Below are 7065 nucleotides of genomic sequence, written 5' to 3'. Positions count from 1 at the left end.
CCTCCCCAAAGCCAGTCACTCCCCACAAGCCCCCTCTCTGGCTCCTCCCCGGCTCCACCCAAGGACTAAGCTCTTAAACCTCCAGCGAGCCCCCTGGGCAGGCCCTGAGCAGGTGTGAGGACACAGTTAGGAGAAGAGCTGGGCTTCACGTTCTGACTTTCCCAGAGCCAGCTGGGCCCTGGGTCTGCCGACCCCCCCGGCAGCCCCTGGCAGAGGCCTCCCCTTCCCTCACCCCACCTCAGCTCCACCCCACCTTGATGCTCCCATCACGCACTTAGCACCTTCCCCATCGCTTCCCTGCCGACCCGCACCAACTCCTGCCCTGGTCTCAGCCTCAAGGCCCCTGGGCCACTGCAGGGTCCATCTGGAGGCTTCATCCGACATCCTGGCCCCTCAGTACCTTGGCCAGCTCATCCCTGGAGACCCTCCACCTCGTCCAGGACGCTCATCATCATCTTTCCCCGACACTTTGTGGCTTCCCACTCTCCCTCTCGCACACCTCTGTTCCCACCGAGGCGGGGGGTGGCCAGCGGGACTGTCCTTTCCGTTTGACCCCAGTGCGATTTCTCTTTGACACACACATGACACATACACAACACATACACGACACACACGTTTCCCTAATTTGTGAGGCCCATCACCCCTTCACTTCCTTCCCAGCCCAACCGCCTAAGCCATCTGACGTGGTCAGCTTCCTTGTCCCGCTGCCCTTGTACCCCCCACATTCAGAAAACCCCAACATCCAGGTCAGGGCTGCCCTCATGGTGGGTGCCACCTGGGTACATATTTTTTGCAGGGCTCCTATCTATATAAACGACGTACTGAGAATGTGTGGACGCGTTGAGGTATAGTGATTTATCCAAGAAGGTTTAGAGTAATGGATGGAGAGGAGGTGAGTATTTTGTATTTGATGTCTAATCAGTGCCCATGAAAAGTCTTCATGATGTCCAGGGCCTCTCTTCCTGGTCAGGTCCTGTTTTCTACTGACACGTTCAGCATTCTTGGCTCATCGCGTGTGTCATACAGCCAGATGAGGGTAGCGATGCCGCTATGACTCGAAATGTCACAGCGCTTCAGAGCCTGCTCCACCCGAGACCGCGATCTTCTGGCCTCTGCGTTTCCCAGCACCATCTCTGTGTTGCTGGTCGCCCCGTTACCAGGGATGCCGCCTCACCCGTGGCGCTGCCCGTGAACGCCAGCTTCCGGTAATTCCCTCTGGGGCAGCTTCTTCATTTCATGGATAAACACACAGATGCATCTTGCCCAGAGCATAGGGGAAAATGTGAATGATAATTCATTTTCCGGTCATGTGAAAGCTACCGTTCTGAATTTTGTAGTGTAAACACAGAACAGCACATCTTCTAACCCGCTTCTCTTGAATTTTTTAGGCCATGATCGCCGCATTGCTATGTGGTCATCGCTCACTGGTGACCGCACCCCTGCCTTGCACACCTGAGGGCGGTCGCATTCTCAAGGAATGTCCGCCCGCACTCGGAGTGACTACAACCAATCTGGGCAGCTCAGTGGCTGCTGATTGGAGGAGCCCATAGGTACCACAGAGCAATGGTCTTGAGAGCCGTTGGAGGAGGTGCTGCCTGACACCTGGACAGGGACTCCCATAGGATCTCCATAGGGGGCGGAGTGACTGCCCAGAAGCTGCCGGCAGGCGTGCAGGTAGAGAACACCTGCCCCCATCCCTGCCATCCTCAGCGCTACTGAACAGAGGCAACACCCTAGGTGCAAGGCTGTAGGTGAGAGGCGACCTGGGGGCCCACACGCAGTTCAAGGCCAGGAACTGGCCGTGAACTGTTCATCGTCCAGATGCCTGAACTTGTCTCGTGTCCGCTGTGAATAGGAGCCATCCAAAATCAGCATCTTGGCACCATTCGAGCGCCCAATCTTGTGCCACTGCACCAAAGGAATACCACGCCAGTCAGGAGTGGCCTGCCCGCAGGCTGATCCCTGAATCCCACGCAGCCACAGGGCTCCGGAAAAATCCCATAGGCTTGCATCTCATTGCTCCTTGGGGCATCTGGCCAATCCCATGTGTGGGGCAGAGGATTGGAAAGTAGCAGAAGAGAAAAAGAGGGGTCAGGGCTCATGTGGGCTCAGGCCCAGGCCAGGGCACCTAAACCAACGGCGCCGCCAGCCCTGGCCAGCCCCAGGCACTGGAGCGGGACCTGGAAAATTCCTAGGAAGTCAGGGCAGCGAGCAGCATCAGAGAGGCCTGGTAGGTACCAGCACACGGGCACTTGGCCGTCTCCAGAAGCTCTGGGAAGAACAGACAAAGCACCAGTGTGGAGGATGTGAGTTTACGTGGCAGGCTCCGCTGCCTTCTCCTCACAGTGGGTCCTGGTTTCACTTTTGCTACCGGCATCTTCTAGTTCGCCTTTCCAGATCCTCTCCCCGGACCCCTGCAGACACAAATCTGGTTCCAACTTGGTTCAACAGTCTCTGAGCCTGAGGCCTCTTAGGGCCTGGAGCATCCTGAGCATGGGAGGGCAAGGTCCCAGGTCACAGCACCGCCCACCTCTCCTCTCCCCGCGTCTCTGATAGCTCTGTTTCAGAGCTGTAAATCAGATCCGAATCACACACCTGTGAGGCTGGGGTCCGGATCCCAGCTCTGCCACAAATATCTAGTGTCTGAATCTCAGTTTGCGTCTCCGTGATGTAACATGCCCAGTGCAAAGTAGATGCTGACGCCGAGGCAGGTCTCCGAGGTGGCCCTTCTGACCGGTGCCTGGAGGGCAGAGCCTCGGTGGGCTCCAACCTGATGCTGGCATCAGTGACACTCGCCATTGGCTTATCAACCCAGGTTCGAAAGAGGACAAGATTCCATAAAGTCTTCTTTATCTGTGATTAAAAATAACCTAAATGGGTCAGGTTCTGAGTCCGATGCTTCCCATTACCAGAGGGAGCCTCAAACTCTGGCCTTCACCTGTGTGTGAGCCCAGGTGTGATCCTCTGCAGAGCCCCAGCTGTCACGTTCTCATAACAACGATGCCGACAGGGATGGAGCCTATTTCCCAAGGGGTCCAAGGGCCCACAGAGTCCATAATTGCACCCGAGGACCTCCTGCGAATACCAAAGGCCTGGCAACGAGCTGCTTGCTCTTTTGCTGAAGATGCCCGAGAGTCAAGCCGGTGAACGGTGACGGGAGACTCAGGTTTGACGTAGGGAAGAAGCGGGTAGGAGAGAATCACGTCCACAAAAGCAACTCGCGTCTCGCCAAGATGGTTAAGGATGTGGGAAAATATTCATCATGTCATGGTAAGTGGGGAAAAAAAAAGGCAAAAAAATCAGGAAACCGATAGGAAATATCGATTCCAACTACAGAAAAAACTTTATCCCGGGAAATCACTGACGATGAAAAATGCTGAGTTAGGTGGCACCTCTAGGAGCAGTTTCTTCCCTTCCCTCCTACTTCCAGACTTCCTGTACGACCACATACGATAAAACTTAAATACACAATAAGAAACAAAATAATAAAACTTAAATACATAAAAGAGCCAACTCCGGTTCCAGAAGTGCGTGTGCGTAATTTTTCAGGACAGCCTGGCTTTCTGTGGACGGCCGGTTGCATCCCCAGAAACACACATCCCTCAGGACTTGTAAGAAAGAGACTGACTTCTCTTTAATCTTTTTTAAAAAATTAAAAAACGAATACACGCATATACCAAAAATTCGACCAGCACAATGAACAGTAAGTTTTCCTGCCAGTCCCATTGTCCCTAGGCCAGCATCTTACGTGTTCTTGCAAAACTCTCTACACATATACGAGCATGTTTTTACAAGACCCCTTTTCTTTTTACCCTGTTGTATACCTGGCTTTTTTCACTTAACAATATTTCTGAACATTTCGTGGAGGTTTTTGTGTCTACTACATTTTTTTAAAAAGCCAACACACCGTAGTATAAGTCATGGCACCAATCCCCTGTCAGTGGACACTTAGATTGCTTCCGGTGTTTCCTGTCACAAGCCATGCCACAGGGCACGCACTTAGCCGGGTCTCCAGGCCCTGTGCACTCAGGGTGCCTGTCTGCTAGATAAATCCCCAGAAGAGCAACCTGTGTTCAGAGACAGTGCACATTTCTCATTTTGATTAATTATGCCACATCGTCTTCTAAAGTGATTGTCGTATTGCCATACCCACCATGCGTGAGCATCCCGCTTTTAAAAAGTGAGGCAGATGAAAATCCCACTTACGAAAAAGAGTTTTAAAAACAGGCCGTGGCGACTTGTGTTTCAAAAGGATCCTTGACCTTCATCACAGTATTCATTTAAAAAGGAGCTGTCCCTCTTATGTTTATGATGTGATTTATTTATTTTTTTTTAAATGTACACCTTCCTCTGCCTGGTTGTGAAGACGTGAAGGGCTGATCCGATGGCCTCGGAGGCCTTTGTGGCTTTGTGTCTCCGTGGAACTAAGCCCACACCTAGTGTGTAAAGCAAGACATCCCAGCAATCCCCCCGAGGTAACTACGTTGCCATAGCAACTGCCCCCTCCTGGTTCTCTGCCCCCAGGGTCAGAATTGCCAAACTCTGGGGACGGCAACTGTCTGGTCCTGAGCCAAGCCATCTGCCATCAGCTGCCGGCTGCTGCTGACACGTGCCCGGGCCCCTGTGCCGCCTCCGACCTCTGTTCTGGTCCCGAGGACTTCCCAAACCTGAGTCATGACAGCCCTCCCTTGGCAGACCGTGACTGCATTTCCTAAACGCACCTTCTGCCAACAGCCACTCGCTTTCCGCCGTAATCACGTGTCAACTCCTTCCCAGCCTCGTTCCTCTTCCCTTTTGCCTCAGCAGCCAGCAGTTCTCTTAAGTGACATGCCAAAACAACAAACACACCCACTCTGCTGATTCCAGCCTCATTCCCATCAGGTTCTCCTGCCCGGGCATCGTCTCCTGACCTTGTCCCGCTGTGTGGCAGCCCCATCTCTCAGGAAGCCCTGGGTTTTCCTGCCTGCAGCTTTGCCCATGGATCGGCTTCTAACGCCACCTAAAAGCATCTCCGCAATGCCCCACCATCCTGCTCCTCCGCCCCCCTCCCCTATCAAACTACCCCGCCCCACTGGACTGGTCCAGCCTCGCAGGCGCAGGCTGCCGGAAGCACAGGTTTTCTCTGACTACATTCCTGCTGACGGTGGTCCCTGCTTCGAGCCCCAGGGCCGGCTCCGCACTCACTCGGAGCACTCTCCCATCAGCCTTGCTTGTCCCCTGTGTGCCTCTCCCAATCCACATTCATCTTATTCCTCCCTGGAGGCTGCATCCTGTCCCCCACCCCCCGGGGATGGGGGGGAGGGAGGCTTCCCCAACATGCCTTGATTCTTCACAGTTCCGGAGGTTGGAAGCCCAAGATCGAGGTGCCAGCATACTCAAGGTCCAGCGAGAACCCTCTCCCTGGCCTGCGGATGGCTGCCTTCTCCCTGACTCTTCTTATAAGGTCACCCGCCCTGGAGAATTCAGACCCCATTCTTATGACCTCGTTTAATCTTAATTACCTTCTAAACACCCCATCTCCCAATACAGTCACATTGGGGATCAGGTCTTCAACGCATGCACTTGTTAGGAAATCAATTCAGCCCGCAGTGGGACCCACTAAATCCCGACTAAATTACAACCACAGCTAAAGTCCGTCTGTGAGCTACTACACGCGAGACCCCGTGCTAAGCTCTGGGCGCGAAGTGCTTCCTTCAGTCCTCATAACATCCCATCAGGGGTTCCTATTATTTTCTCCATTTTTCTGGTGGAGAAATTGAGAATCAGAGGTTAAGTAATTCATCTTCAAGTTTGTGGCCCATCTGAGATTATAGCTCATGTCTGCTTGATCTTGTGACCACTATGCATTCTACACGCTTTGAGTTAGATGAGTCTGGAGTTTTGTGCTGGACTCTGAAATTCTCAGGCCAGAGCCTTTGCTCCATTCACTTAAACTCTCCCCAGCACCCTCTCTGGAGCCGCATGGGTCCCCATGTGATGGTTACCTGTGCCGTTGCTGGAAGCAGCACAGATGAGGGAGTAGCTGGGTTCCAGCATGGGGTGCTGGTCCCCCACATACGAGAGGTGCATATGACCATTTTGAGGGTCCTTGGCGATGTGTGGACTACAGGATCAGAACAGGCTCCTAGGGGAACAGAAGTGCGGGTCTTGCCCTGACCTCTAGGTTTTTTATCATGAATGTAAATATGGCTTGACGACCACCTGGTAGAGGTGTCGTAGAGGGGACGAGGGTCTTGGCTGTTTGCTGAACCTATCAAACTACAAATCCCTTCCCGCCCAGAAGTCCTTTTTCTCATTGCAGCTGTGACCTGTTTGATGTCCCAAATCTACAGTTCCACGTCCTGGTTTGTAGCCACACTTCCAGGTTCATCTGCCTAAAATCTCACTTTGAACTTGCCACTTCCCTACTGAAAATCATTGAGTGGCCCCTTTCTTTCCCAAGAACTAAGCCCCAAATCTTACTAGCAAAGATTCTCCAACTCGGCCACCACCTACCTGTCTCTCTTCTTCTCACCCACCCCACTCCTGGGGGCTTGGCAGGGGTCCCCCTCACTCCGTGTCTGGATCGGCACCTGCTCCCACCTCTGCACCCACTGTGGCTGCAGCCCTTGGAACACGTGCAGCCCAAACCTTGACCTCCAGCTCTCACACCACCTCCTCGGGCCATGACCCTTCCCTCCGATTCTCACGAGCCTGGTCCTTGCCCTGACCCTGTCCTGTTTCCGCCCCAACGCCACGCACTCGGCTTCCATCACGCAGTGTCCACACTCGTGACTTTCTCCCCGGGGTCTTGAAAACCTCCATCCACGCTCCTCCATCCTGATGGAGCTGCTGACCTTCGTCAGAGAAGCCCCCAACCGGGCAGCTTAGCACCAGGACAAACCACAGCTCCCAACCAACACGGCGGCCAGGGGCTCCCAGGCACCCCCTCCGCCGCTCCAATGGCTGGCGTACCCGAGCCTGCGTTTTCCTAGTTAATCCTGCTTCCCTACCTCACCTCCCCGTGCTCCTCAGAGCTGGTCACTTCCAGAAGCCATCAAAAAATAAGCCCCCCACGTTTCTGCC

This window comes from Pteropus vampyrus, unplaced genomic scaffold, assembly GCF_000151845.1.
Source record: "Pteropus vampyrus isolate Shadow unplaced genomic scaffold, Pvam_2.0 Scaffold411, whole genome shotgun sequence".
Classification (NCBI taxonomy): Eukaryota; Metazoa; Chordata; class Mammalia; order Chiroptera; family Pteropodidae; genus Pteropus; species Pteropus vampyrus.
This window is presented reverse-complemented; position numbering follows the sequence as displayed.